The following is a 15401-nucleotide window of genomic DNA, read 5'->3' as shown; positions in this document are numbered from 1 at the left end:
TAGTTTTTAAGACATGGAGAGTCATCTCTTAGAAAAAAATATCCTTGTCAAAACACAACTTAAAAATAAGCTTTCCTTTTACTCAACATAGCTCCTATATTTTCAAAAAATAGAAATATGCACTGATGGGAAAGTAACCATAAGTAGCATAATCAAACAAGTCTTATTACCTTCTTGAATGTTGTCCACCATGTGCAAGTTAACAAGAGAACTTCAAAAATCCTGCTCTAACTGATAATGCAGCCATCTGTTGATTAATCAGTTGCATTTTTGTCAACTAACATGAAAGTGAAACTTGCCGCTGAAATATAGATAAAAGAAAGAGAAACTAATTAGCACCATTGTGAAGGTAACTAATAACAACAGAAAATCCTCTTAGAATCTACAAAATTTTATAATAAAAACAATAATAAAGATTGTAATTCCAGTGTCAGAATCCATGCTTATTTGTGTCTTTTCCTTATTCTTGCTGGGTGAAAAATAAAACCAAGCTATGTTTCAAATCCTGAATTTCTGCAGGGATAGCATATCATGTCCAAAGAAATTCCACATATAACACCTGACAGCGAGTTTTCAGAGGCTACTGAGGTCACATAGACTATGATCTAAAAGGGATATGGGCAAAGGAAAGCACGAATCAGGCATACTTGTTAACCAAATCACAAAGCTAACACTTTTTCACATCACTGCTTCCTCGTATTATTTGTCAACCACTCAATCAGACTACAGAGCAGAGAGAGAAAAACAGATTTCTTGTAAATGTTTATGGAAATCTCCCTATTACCAGCATTTTTCTTGTCAAACATTTTCTTATACAATTATAGACCTGTTGTGGAAACTAAATAATTAATTATACTTAATTGTCTTAGTTGTCCAACTCCCTTATATTTATACATATATTCTTGATTTTCAGCTACTTTATTAACACTTACTAAATTTTCTCCTAAATGCAAATTAGAAAGGTAGAAGAGGGAACTGATTCAGGGCATGTGGTCACTGCTTTATATTTATTTCTATATGTAACTTAGTAAATCCGGAACTGTGAATTAGCTGGGTTAGGTAAGATACTTTTCTAATGAGACTATCTTGGTCTACCATGATAAACATAAAAAATGTCATGTGTAAAGCAAGCAAGATTTTACACAATGACTTACACAAATTCTAAAAATAACACTAAACAATAAGTTTGGCTCAATTCTATCATTGGTGAGGTTCAGAATGCTCTTTGATTGTAGATGAACTAGATTGTAGATAAATCCCAGCAACTACAACTCTCAAATGACAAAATCAATCCCCTGCAACCCCACCGGTATTCAAATTTGGGTGCATCAGGTATTTGTACCCAATTTTGTCCAGTGACTGAAAATACATCCTGCATATCAGATATTTATATTACGATTTATAACATTAGCAAAACCACAGTTAGTAAGTAGCAACAATAATAATTTTATGGTTGGGGGTTACCACAACATGAAGAACTGTATTAAGAGGTCATGGCATTAGGAAGGTTGAGAAACACTATTGTCATTCCCCACCCGCATCACAAATGGCAACATTTCAATTTCCTCACTGGAAGGCACTCCCTCAGGCTTTTGAGAAATCAACAAAAGGATCCTCTGGCAGACCCACCAAGGCTACTTGCTGAGAAACAGAAAGGGAAAATTCCAGCTTCTTTAAAAGGAATACATTTAAGACTTAACTATTAACACTCTCCCAAAAGTCAAGCAAGGAGGGGGGGGGGGGGAGGAGAAAAGAAATTTAAAACTCTTTTCCAGAAGTTATAACTGATGGAGGAGCAGAGGAAGAGGACATATTAACTACATAAAGGTTACTACAGTCTTGCCCAAATCTAAATTTAGATATGGGAAATTTTGTTTTCTTTTTCCCCAGTTGACTTCCTTTTCATTTGGGCTCTATAGGTTTCTAATGAGGCCTCATTTACTACAGACATAAACATACATATATATCCCAAATTAAGACTTGTGGTGGATATAGGAAGTTTTATTTCCCTTAGGAGTAGACTTCATTTTCCTTTGAATGCGGATACTTTCTAGCAAAGCCCAATTTAGAACAAAAATAATAACTTTTTGAAAAGATTTTACACGTAACTACAAGGAATGTAATTTTATTTCCTATGTATACTGTATATGATGCAATGATATTGCAAATTCAAACAAAAAAAATAAAGGCGGTATTAAATATTGAAACCCCCTTGTGACATTTGGCCTACTCTGTGTATATTATGGAAAGTAGCCAAACTCTCTCTCTCTCTCTCTCTCTCTCTCTCTCTATATATATATATATATACTAGCTGTGCCCTGCCACGCGTTGCTGTGGCCTATAGTAAAACTTATCAAAGTTGAGGTAGATATCTGGACTATTATGAAAGAGAGGTCCCTACCTATCCCTTCCCCCTTTTCCTCCCCCTTTCTCTCCTTTCTTCCTTCTCTACCTCTTTCTTTCTTTCACTACTTGATTTCATCCTTCTCTCTTTCCTTCATTCCCTCCCCCTTTCTTCCTTTGCCTTTCTTCCCTCCCTGTTTGCTTCCTTCTTTCACTTTTTATTTCCTTTTATTTTACCACCATCATAACAATAACAATAATGCAATGCATTGCCTCTGGGACCTGACACCTCTCCCATTCCCCCTAAAAGGGTCTCAGAGGAACAATAGCATAATAATAATAATAATAGAAATAACAACCTTTACCCGCCACGTGTTGCTGTGGCCAATCTTCCCTCTTTCTCTCCTTCTTTCCCTCCTTCCTTCCTTCCTTCCCTCCCATCTTTCCTTCTCCTCTTCTTTCTCTATCTCTTTCCTTCCTTCCCCCTTTTTCTTTCTTTTCTGCTGTCTCTCTTTTCTTTCCTTCCATCTTTCCTTTTCTTTCCTTTTCTTCTTCCTTCTTTCTCTAACTTTCCTTCCTTCCTCCTTTTTCTTTACCTCCCTTTCTCTTTCTTCCTTCTTTCCTTCCTTCCTGTCTTTCCTAGATTTTGACAGGGCGGGAAGGGGCGGGGTGGGGTTTGGAGGTGGCATGAAGTAAAAGGAGGTAAGATTGGGGTGGGGGAGTGATGGGTTGTGTTATAAGCATGGGAATTTTGGTTAAGTTTCGTTGGGGGATTTTTGAGTTTTGTTGTTTTGCCGTTTTGTGAGTGTGTTGTTGTGTTGTTTTTCATTTTGAGTAGATATGTTTGTACCTTGTGGGTTGTGTTATGGGCATGGGAATTTTGGTTAAGTTCCGTTGGGGGGTTTTTGAGTTTTGTTTCCTCGTTGGATGCCCCTAACAAATTTATATATATAGATATATATATATATATTCACACACAGGAAAGTAGCCAAGCTAAACATATACATATAAGGAAATAGCCATGATTTAAGATTTGAGGTGGAAATGGGAAGTTTCATTTCCCTTTTCCCCAGGAGCAGACCTCTTTTTTCCTTGGAACTCTGTATCTTTCTAGCATATTTACTACATAAATATACACACATATGAAAAGTAACCAAGCTACACAAATATAAAGTAACCAGCTATACATACACATATTAAACATATGTAAAGTAGTCAAGCTATAACCAAGATATACAAATATATAAATAAAGTAACCAAGTGATATGTGTGTGTGCATGAAATAACCAAACTATACAAACATAAATAGAAAGAAACCAAGCTATACATACATATCTAAACATCCATAAAGTAGCCAAAGGATACCAATGTGCCTGTGTGTGTGAAGTAAACAAGATATATAAATATAAAGTAACCAAGCGATATAAATAGAAAGAAATCAAGCTATAGATACATGTGTGTGTAAAGTAACCACACATTTTAGAGGGTCTTTTGGCCTTTTAAGTTGTTTATTTATTTATGTTTACATTATTGTGCTACTTTGTTTTTACTAACTGATATGTGATTATTTATTATATTTGCTGGTTTTTTGGTAAGCTGTCCCAAGTCCCTCTGGGGAGAGGGGACGGGATAAAACAAGAAATTATTATTATCATCATCATCATCATCACACAAGTAAAGGTTTCCCTTTGACATTAAGTTTAGTCATGTCTGACTCTGGGGGGTGGAGTTCATCTTCATTTCTTAACTGAAGAGCCAGCTTTGTCTGTAGACACCTCCAAGGTCATGTGGCCCACGTGACTGCATGGAACGCCATTACCTTCCTGCCGAAGTGGTACCTATTGATCTACTCACATTTGCATGCTTTCGAACTGCTAGGTTGGCAGAAGCTGGGGCTTGGTTCGTGTTTGGGTGCTGTGTTTGGTGGTTGGTATGTAGACTTGTCCACAGCAGCATGGTATAGAAATAGATTCCTGCAGAGGTGAGGGGGATCCCTCTTGCCCTTTGGTGAACATAGCATTTGTTGGATTTTTAGTGGTTCTGTAGTTAGTTTGTGGTGCCCAAACACGAATCAAGGAACATGAAAGGCACTGCAGGCTAATTCAACCAGAAATGTTAGCCATAGCAGTGCACCTGATGAACCAACCTGGACACATTATTTTATTTGAGAACACAGAAATGCTGGACCACTCTAACATCATGTCAGACATGATGTCATGTCTGACATCATGTCAGACTACACATAGAAGCCATTGAAATCTACAAGCATGTGAACAATTTCAACAGAAAGGAGGAAACCATGAAAATGAACAAAATCTGGCTACCAATATTTAAAAAATCTAAAATCAGGACAGTAAATAAAGAGGAACACTTTAAAAAAAAACACCAGGGGAATTCGAGACAAGAAACAATCAAGGCCTGCTTTTTTTCCTGAGTCAGGAGTGACTTGAGAAACTGCAAGTCGCTTCTGGTGTAAGAGAATTGGCTGTCTGCAAGGAGGTTTGTTGCCCAGGAGACGCCCGGATGTTTTGATGTTTCACCATCCTTGCGGGAGGTTTCTCTCATGTCAGTTGATTTTAATGTGGGATAATTGATTTTAGTGTTTATGTTTGTTTATAGTTTATTTATGTTCTGGCATTGAATATTTGCTGTACATATGTTGTGCTCCGCCCTGAGTCCCCTTCGGGGTGAGAAGGACAAAATATAAATGTTTTAAATACATAAATAAATGTCCCTGCTTGCGGAGCTGGAGCTGCCAGAGGGAGCTCATCCACGCTGTCCCTGGATTCAAACCTCCAACCTGTCGGCCATCAGTCCTGCCAGCACAAGGGTTTAACCATTGCACCATAGGGGGCTCCGGTGTATTAGGGCCACCTAATACCTACCAACAAAGGATCCCCCCCCCCCGGTAGGAAACAGCTAAGCTTTGAAGCTGCAAGGCTATTCAGTGCTAATCAAGGTGGCCAACTGCAACATTCACACTTGCCTCAGGCAGACAAGACTTCTTTCTCCCATCTTGGACATTCCATAGATATATAAACCTGACTTGCTTAGTTTCCAACAGACTTCACAATCTCTGAGGATGCCTGCTGTAGATGTGGGTGAAACGTCAGGAGACAATGCTTCTGGAACATGGCTATAAAGCCCAGAAAAGTTCCAGCAACCCTATAGCAATATGTGTGTGTGTGTGTATGTGAAGGAACCAAAATATACAAATATAAAGTAAGGAAATGTTATAATTAGAAAGAAATCAAGCTATAATAGATACATGTGTCTCTGTGTGTGGAAAGTCAGATATATAAACCCCACTTGCCTAGCTTTCCTCAGATCTCACAATTTCAGAGGATGCCTGCTGTAGATGTGAAGGGTGAAAAGTCAGGAGAGAATGCTTCTGGAACATGGCCATACAGCCCGAAAAAAATTACAGCAACCCTATACCAATATGTGTGTGTGTGAAGGACAAAACATCAGGAGAAAAAGCTTCTGGAATATGGCCATACAGCCCGGAAAAGTCACAGCAACCCGATACCAATGTGTGTGTGTAAAGGTCGAAACATCAGGAGAAAATGCTTCTGGAACATGGCCATATGTGTGTGTGACGGAACCAAAATATACAAATATAAAATAAGCCAAGTGATATAAATAGAAAGAAATCAAGATATATAGGATATGTGTGTATGTGTGGTGTCTGTGTGTGTAGGAACCAAAATATAAAGTAAGCAAGTGATATAAATAGAAAGAAATCAAGATATATAGAATAACTGTGTGTGTGTGTGTGTAGAAAAACACAGCTCGGAAAAGTCACAGCAACCCCATACCAATATGTGTGTTGTGTGACAGAACCAAAATATACAAATATAAAGTAAGCAAGTGATATAAATAGAAAGAAATTAAGATATATAGGATACGTGTGTGTGTGGTGTCTGTGTGTGTGTAGGACCCAAAATATAAAGTAAGCAAGTGATATAAATAGAAAGAAATTAAGATATATAGGATATGTGTGTGTGTGTGTGTGTGTGATGTCTCTCTGTGTGTAGGAACCAAAATATAAAATAAGCAAGTGATATAAATAGAAAGAAATCAAGATATATAGGATAACTGTGTGTGTGTGTGTGTGTGTGTAGAAAAATACAGCCCGGAAAAGTCACAGCAACCCCATATCAATATGTGTGCATGTAGGAATGAAAATATAAAGTAAGCAAGTGATATAAATAGAAAGAAATCAAGATATATAGGATAACTCTCTCTGTGTGTGTAGAAAAATACAGCCCAGAAAACTCACAGCAACCCCATACCAATATGTGTGTTGAGTGATGGAACCAAAATATACAAATATAAAGTAAGCAAGTGATATAAATAGAAAAAAATCAAGATATATAGGATACAAGTGTGTGGTGCCTGTGTGTGTGTAGGAACCAAAATATAAAGTAAGCAAGTGATATAAATAGAAAGAAATCAAGATATATAGGATATGTGTATGTGTGGTGTCTGTGTGTGTGTAGGAACCAAAATATAAAGTAAGCAAGTGATATAAATGGAAAGAAATCAAGATATATAGGATACGTGTGTGTGTGGGGTGTCTGTGTGTGGGCACCAAAATATAAAGTAAGCAAGTGATATAAATAGAAGGAAATCAAGATATATAGATATGTGTGTGTGTGTAAAAATACAGCCTGGAAAACTCACAGCAACCCCATACTAATGTGTGTGACGGAACCAAAATATACAAATATAAAGTAAGCAAGTGATATAAATAGAAAGAAATCAAGACATATAGGATAAGTGTGTGTGTGGTGTCTGTGTGTGTGTAGGAACCAAAATATAAAGTGAGCAAGTGATATAAATAGAAAGAGATCAAGATATATAGGATAACTGTGTGTGTGTAAAAATACAGCCCGGAAAACTCACAGCAACCCCATACTAATATGTGTGTGTGACGGAACCAAAATATACATATATAAAATAAGCCAGTGATATAAATAGAAAGAAATCAAGATTATATAGGATACATGTGTGTGTGTGTAGAAAAATACAGCCCTGAAAATTCACAGCAATTCCATACCAATATGTGTGTGTGAACCAAAATATACAAATATAAAATAAGCCAGTGATATAAATAGAAAGAAATCAAGATATATATGATAACTCTGTGTGTGTGTGTGTGTGTGTATGTAAAAATACAGCCCGGAAAAGTCACATCAACCTCATACCAATAAGTGTGTGATGGAACCAAAATACACATATATAAAGTAAGCAAGTGATATAAATAGAGAGAAATCAAGACATATAGGATAACTCTGTGTGTGTGTGTGTGTAGAAAAATACAGCCCAGAAAACTCACAGCAACCCCATACTAGTATGTGTGTGACAGAACCAAAATATACAAATATATTTGTATAAGTAAGTAAGCAAGCAAGTGATACAAATAGAAAGAAATCAAGACATATAGGATAACTGTATGTGTGTGTGTGTGTAAAGTAACCAAGCCATACATATAAGCATATGTAAAAGTAGTCAAGCTGTACAATGATAAAGGAGGGGTTCTTTGTGATGTTTTCACTTTTGAACCAGAGGGTTTACAACAGGCATGGGCAAACTTGGGCCTTCCCTCCAGGTGTTTTGGACTTCAACTCCCACCATTCCTAAGGAATGGTGGGAGTTGAAGTCCAAAACACCTGGAGGGAAGGCCCAAGTTTGCCCATGCCCAGTTGGTAACAAAAGCCAAGACAACAAACTTATTTGGGCGTCACAAAAGTCAAGGGGAGGCCTTGCCCAACTCCCCCCCCTCCCCTCCCCTCCCCTCCCCTCCCCCATAACAACACAAAGGAAAGAGGGGTTTCCTTTCCGTCCTGCCTGAGGGAATTTACCCAGCGGTGGAGAAGGCAGTCAGTCAGTCAGTCAGCCAGGCAGTGGGGCCCGCTCCCTCTCAGCGGCCGGCGGAGAGAGGGAGGAGGGAGGCTCGGAGGGGAGAGACAATGGCCACGATGACTTCACCCACCCTTCCAACCGCCAACGCCCCCGCCTCATCCCCTCCTCCTCTCGGGGGTGTCCCGAGGCGAGGCGGCGGGCCTTGGGAGAGGCCCTCAGACCTCAACTCCTAAGCCAACAAGCAGCCCACCCGCCTCAGTCAAGTCAGTCAGTCAGTCAGTACCTTTGGCTGCGTCGACGCCTCACTCCCGAGCAGGCCTCACACCAGACAGACTGAGAGAGAAGGAGGAAGGAAAGAAGGAAGGAAGCCAGGCAGCAGGGCAGGGCTTCCAAGCCTTTCCTGGGCAAAGCAGCAGCACCACCAGCAGGGGGAGAAGAAGGAGGAGGAAGAGGAGAAGGTTTCCTCCTCTCTTTCTCGGCCTCCTGCTGCTGAGCTCACGCGAGCGAGGCGGGGCGTTGAACCCTGTGAGGGGAAAAAGAGAGAGGAGGGAAGCCAGCCGGCATTTTACACAAAGGAGGAGGAAGAAGTGGCGTTGCTTCTCTCCCTTTGGCCAAAGGAAAGGGTTTCCCCTCGTCAGTACCTGAGGAAACGAGCCCCCTCCAGTGAAACTACAAACTACAGGAAAGGAGATCCCACCTGAACATTAGGAAGAACTTTCTGGCTGTGGGAGCTGTTCAGCAGTGGAACTCTCTGCCTCAGAGTGTGGTGGAGGCTTTTAAACAGAGGCTGGGTAGCCATCTATCTGTGGTGCTTTGAACTTCCTGGCTGTGAGAGCTGTTCGGCAGGGGAACTCTCTGCCCCAGAGTGTTTTTAAACAGAGGCTGGGTGGCCATCTATCTGGGGTGTTTTGACTGAACACGAGGAAGAACTTCCTGACTGTGAGAGCTGTTCAGACTGACTGTGAGACTGAACATGAGGCTTTTGAATAGGCTGAGTGGCCATCTATCTGGGGTGTTTTGAACTTCCTGACTGTGAGAGCTGTTCAGCAGGGGAACTCTGCCCCAGAGTGTGGTGGAGGCTTTTAAACAAAGGCTGGGTGGCCATCTATCTGGGATGCTTTGAACATGAGGAAGAACTTCCTGACTGTTAGAGCTGTTCAGCATTGGAACTCTCTGCCTCAGAGTGTGGTGGAGGCTTTTAAACAGAGGCTGGGTGGCCATCTATCTGGGGTGCTTTGAACTTCCTGACTGTGAGAGCTGTTCAGCAGTGGAACTCTCTGCCCCAGAGTGTTTTTAAACAGAGGCTGGGTGGCCATCTATCTGGGGTGTTTTGACTGAACATGAGGAAGAACTTCCTGACTGTGAGAGCTGTTCAGACTTACTGTGAGACTGAACATGAGGCTTTTAAACAGAGGCTGAGGAGCCATCTATCTAGGGTGCCTTGACTGAACATAACTGTGAGAGCTGTTCAGCAGTGGAACTCTCTGCCCCAGAGTGTGGTGGAGGCTTTTAAACAGAGCTTGGGTAGCCATTTATCTGGGGTGCTTTGACTGAACATGAGGAATAACTTCCTGACTGTGAGAGCTGTTCAGACTGACTGTGAGACTGAACATGAGGCTTTTAAACAGAGGCTGGGTAGCCATCTATCAGAGCTCCTTTGACTGAACATGAGGAAGAACTTCCTGACTGAGAGAGCTGTTCAGCAGTGGAACTCTCTGCCCCAGAGTGTGGTGGAGGCTTTTAAACAAAGACTGGGTGGCCATCTATCTGGGATGCTTTGAACATGAGGAAGAACTTCCTGACTGTCAGAGCTGTTCAGCAGTGGAACTCTCTGCCCCAGAGTGTGGTGGAGACTTTTAAACAGAGGCTGGGTGGCCATCTATCAGGGCTCCTTTGACTGAACATGAGGAAGAACTTCCTGACTGTGAGAGCTGTTCAGCAGTGGAACTCTCTGCCCCAGAGTGTTTTTAAACAGAGGATGGGTGGCCATCTATCTGGGGTGTTTTGACTGAACATGAGGAAGAACTTCCTGACTGTGGGAGCTGTTCAGCAGTGGAACTCTCTGCCCCAGAGTGTTTTTAAACAGAGGCTGGGTGTCCATCTATCTGGGGTGCTTTGATTGAAAATGAGGAAGAACTTCCTGACAGTGGGAGCTGTTCAGTAGTGGAACTCTCTGCCCCAGGGTGTGGTGGAGGCTTTTAAAGAAAGGCTGGGTGGCCATCTATCAGGGATAACAAGCGACACATGATGCAATTCCCACTTCTACATAACTATTACAGGTACATGAGCCCTGCCCTGTATTTTACCTGGCAACCCTAAACACAAGCATATAATGAAAAAGCTTATTTGGCAGGGAGTAATGCTGAACCTATCTTCCTGGAGCATTATAGAATCATAGAGTTGGAAGAGACCTCGTGGGCCATCCAGTCCAACCCCCTGCCAAGAAGCAGGAAAATCCCATTCAAATGTAATTCAGATTAGATTAAATGTAAGGGAAATTAATTTCAAATTGTATTTTTGAAAATAGGAGTGTTCAAACGTTCCAGCATTTTCCTGTGCTCTGAATAAACAATACTTCCATGGAAAACTTTTATCACTGCATTATACTACATAATGTTTAACCCCCGGTGGCACAGTGGGTGAAACCCCTGTGCTGGCAGGACTGAAGACCGACAGGTCGCAGGTTCGAATCCGGGGAGAAGCGGATGAGCACCCTCTATCAGCTCCAGCTCTCTATGCGGGGACATGAGAGAGGCCTCCCACAAGGATGGCAAAACATCAAAACAACCGGGCATCCCCTGGGCAACGTCCTTGCAGACAGCCAATTCTTTCACACCAGAAGCAACTTGCAGTTTCTCATCACTCCTGACACAACAAAATCAAACAAACTTCATGTATAATATTCCACATAAACACCCCTTCCTTTTCTGGATATGGCCGGGGCTTTTCTTCCCACAGGTACAGAAAGGTACAGAAAGCATTTTTCTAAATTACATATATTAGCTCATTATCCCTAACCTATTAGCAAAGACAGTTCCTTTATCATCTTTCTTTCCCCCCCTTCTCACCCACACAACTGTGATTAATTTTTCTTTCCAAGTTTGGGCATCTATGTGGGTGATTAATAGAAAACTGAGTAGGCCATCATCTGTATACCATGTCCTCACACCTACATTCTCCTAAAACGTGCATTTTTTAAAAAATCCACTTGTATTTATTATTCGTTCACACACTTCTCTATATGTCTGAAAAGATTTGTATGCTATATACAATTTTTGAATGGCATACTACTTCACACCCCCACACATATTGTACATTCAGTTTTAATAGTGTTTTCAGCTGTTACTTTTGATTATATATCCTCTTTATACAGAGCTGAAGACCCTCACTATCCATTAAAAACTGAATTTCCAGTACTGAGAATGAAAGGTTAACATTCTCACTCCATCTACCTACTCACGAACTGATTTGTAAACAGTATTGAACAAAATACACTAACAGGCTGACCCAATGAACTCTTACTTGATAGTTAGCCCTATTAAAGCAGGTCTTGTAAGTAAATACATACAGAGTCAGCCAGGCTCTTGCCTTTTGTATTTTCTGTATTAGCATAATGACATAATTGTAAACTTGTGTAATGAATACAGAAATTTAATAGTACTACTACTGCTACGACTAAGGAATCACATCCAAATGTATAAGAAAACTAATATTTATTTAAGAGAGGGATGAAATGTTGACCTTTAAAAGCACAGTTCCATAAGAACAGGAAATGATATGTCTACCCTATCACTGAACTTGCCATTTTTCTTAGGACTCTGAAGTTGAGTGAAATGCTATGCTTACACATGTTGCATTAACTGCATGAGCTGACTGAAAACAATGTTTAGTGACCTTTAAAAGTCCATAAACTGCAGAGTGATAACAACCCAGATATGGCTGTATGCAATGGAAGAGTAAACAAATAGCAATGAGCATTTTCCAGTGGGAATAACACGTTCCAAATTTGGTATAGTTCTAATGGAGCTGATGGAAATTGTGATACCGTAACATCTGGAAGGCTGCAGTTAGTTCTGATTAGTAAGACTAATGGGGATTGAATTTAAAATACAAAGCTTGTGGATATGATATCTGACTTTAAACTGTCTTTAAACTTTCTCCAACTTCAGAGCCTCAGGTGCAGTTGGGTCGTAATTCCCATTAACCCCAGTCTATATGGCAAATTGTTAAAAGTGATGGGAGTTATCATTCAATAACATCTGAGAACCCAAACTGCATAAAAACTAAAGTGCACTGACCACTGTATAAAAATATATACAGTTGACCCCCTGTGACCATTGATTCTCCATCCATGGATTCAGCTGCTCTTTGAAGACTGATGGACACTTGATTAAAATGGGTCTGACACCCTTGCCCTAAAGGCATCCTGCCTGTTATTAAGCAGAGCCAACTCTGGTTGGACCACATCATAGCAACAATTCCAAGTGCCACTGGGCTACATTTTAGAGAATGGAACTGGCAAAACCATATCGGAGTTTACTTTGCATAAGAAACCTATATGAAGCCCTTTGACACTGATATATTTAAGTATAACCTTTTATGGGCTTCAGTCCACTTCATCTGATGCATGGAGATAGGGCTGCTTTGCTTAACAACTGGAATGAATAAGGAGAGACATGGGGCAAAATACCCTAAAGATACCAGATCCCATCTGATCTTTGAAGCTGACCAGGGCTAGCCCAGTGGTTAGTACTTGGATGAGAGACTGTCAATTAATACAACATGTGTAGGATATATTTCAGAGGAAGAAACTGGCAACACCACCTCGGAGTATTCCTTGCCTAAGAATACCCTATGAAATTAATAAGTCACCATAAGTACACAGATGACTTGAATACACACAAAGTCACAGATTTTAAAATGCTTATTGTCAAAGAATCAGGTGTGTAATAGGGGCTGACATAAATATTCACTATTGTTGCAAGGGCGTTGGATCCAGGAAAACTTCTGGTACTTGTCCGGGTCTTATCCAGTTCCCTCTCTTTGAAGTAAGAGATGTGATTACTGTAAAAGTTTCCATAGTGAGCTTAGTAGGGAATTTGTAGATTTACCATTCTAAGGTTTTGGGAAGATTCTTCTCAAAACAGAAATGGAACTCAGAGTTCCAAATTACAAATCTGAACCAAAAACAGAATGGGGGGCACCCAAAATTCAGAACAAATACAGAACGGATTCACACACCCCTCACATTTTGGAGACTCTGCTATGAAACTTAGTTCTACCAGAAACAGAAATTTGATGAACTGGATCCAGATTTAATAGAGTGCACCCTATAAAATCAGTAGTACTTTATTTTTCTTTACATGTGGCATCAGCTGGATGGTAATTGTGGACAGGAGAAATCACTTATTATTTTTCCCTCTGTGCTTGTCCTAAGGGATTTTGTTTACTTGAAAATATTATTTGCATTGAAAGAAATTCCACACTAGTCACACTGTAAACACAGAACCATTACAAAGAGGATTTTTCATAGGATTGTAACAGTGGAGGCAGTGCTTGAATTTTCCTCTAGCCTGGTTTAGACCTGATAATTAACAACCAGCTCATCTGATAGAATTGTATTTCTTTTCTTTTTTCTTTTACAAAACATTACAGGCATAGGAACAGGCACAGGGGAGGGAGCAGGTGCCTCAGATTTTATGATGGATCTGGTCAGACGTTTGTTGTTGCTTACGTCTGCATTTCAGTTTTCGACCAATGAACACAGGGAAAATATTTAGCCCTCTTTCTTTACCATCGGAACAACACTTTAAGATATGCTCGGATGTGTGTGAGAGAGAGTGAGAGAGAGACAAATGACATTTCTTTTCCCCTATATTGGATCTGGGGCCTTGGTATGTTGTGATCCAAAGGAATTTGAGAAAATTAAGTCATGCACTGCCTGTCATTCTAGCCAAAGAGAGAAAGAAGGGGGTCCTTGGGACATCCTGATGACACATGATGAACCAACTTATGTAGAATGCCCTCAAACCTAACTGTGGATATAACTTATTCATTTCCACTGAACTTTTACAACCTCATCACATGGATGCCAAAACCCATCAAATGATGCAGGGCCATTTCCGGTGGGGCTCTGTTGTGTTTTGTGATGGGAACTCCATTACAGCATGGAGAAGAGGAGCCCAGAAGAGTCGGGTGTACACCCAGCTTCTCATACAAGAAGCTGAGGATGACATGGGAGGAAGATGGGAACAGCATGAAATGTCATGAGATGGAATACCATGACTACTGATGGTATTGGTACAAAGAGTTTGAATGCACCTTTCTGAATTCTCTTTGCCCCTAGAGTTGAATGATCCTGAAAGAAGGATGTCTACATTTCCTCATCTATTGTAGTTTGTGAGGATATAACAGGAAGAAATCTAAGGATAATTCATGTGTGTGATACCATCAATCTATTTTACAGAATCATAGAATCAAAGAGTTGGAAGAGACCTCATGGGCCATCCAGTCCAGCCCCTTGCCAAGAAGCAGGAATATTGCATTGAAATCACAAATGGCCATCCAGCCTCTGTTTAAAAGCTTCCAAAGAAGGAGCCTCCACCACACTCTGAGATAGAGAGTTCCACTGCTGAACGGCTCTCACAGTCAGGAAGTTCTTCCTGTTTTGCTATGCACTTGGAACTGAAATGCTCAAAGGAAATTTGCTTAACACTGAGATGCAAGCACTACATGAGTCTTAAGCATGTTTATTAGTGACGTGTCTTTGAGTCATTCCCAACTTCTGGTGAATCCTCAGAGGAAGCTTTTGTTGGATTTTCTTGGCCTGGGTTCTTCAGAGTGGCTTTACCATTGCCCTCTTTTGAAGATAAGACACTGCAGCTTGCAGAGGGTCACCCTCTGCAAACCGCAGATGACTGAGCAGGGATAATGACTGAACAGGGATTTGAACGTGGATTTCCAGAGTCCTAGTCCAACCTAAACCACTACAGTATGGTGACTTATAAAGCAACTTTAATACAAATCAGCTGATAACTATATATAGCCTTTCCTGCTTTTCATATTTTTAGTGGTCTTTCCCCATTTCTTTCCATGAGAAGTTTTGAAGCCAACATAAATTTCTTTTGGCTTCCTTAGAAAGAGAGAACATATTAGCGGTGTTTTAGGAATATAGTATAATTATATATAAG

General features: G+C 40.5%; 1 protein-coding gene across 7 annotated transcripts in view; it reads right to left on the bottom strand.

Moving 5' to 3' along the window:
- The window catches only part of RNF19A (ring finger protein 19A, RBR E3 ubiquitin protein ligase), a 109247-nt gene that overhangs the window by 41246 nt on the left and 52600 nt on the right, over positions 1-15401 (bottom strand). For 2 of the 7 annotated variants that reach the window (XM_060775664.2, XM_060775670.2), the window contains exon 1: positions 8495-8652. The exons of 1 other annotated variant lie outside the window; for it this stretch is intronic. The gene's annotated coding sequence lies outside the window, so the exon portion shown is untranslated. Of the gene's footprint in view, positions 1-170; positions 302-8210; positions 8331-8494; positions 8653-15401 lie in introns of those variants that run through there. 4 more of the 7 variants (XM_060775665.2, XM_060775667.2, XM_060775666.2 and 1 more) reach the window with 4 other exon arrangements.

Source organism: Anolis sagrei, chromosome 4 (assembly GCF_037176765.1).
Source record: "Anolis sagrei isolate rAnoSag1 chromosome 4, rAnoSag1.mat, whole genome shotgun sequence".
Lineage (NCBI taxonomy): Eukaryota > Metazoa > Chordata > Lepidosauria > Squamata > Dactyloidae > Anolis > Anolis sagrei.
Note: the sequence above shows the minus strand (reverse complement) of the source record. Positions and strands in the feature narration are given on the sequence as shown.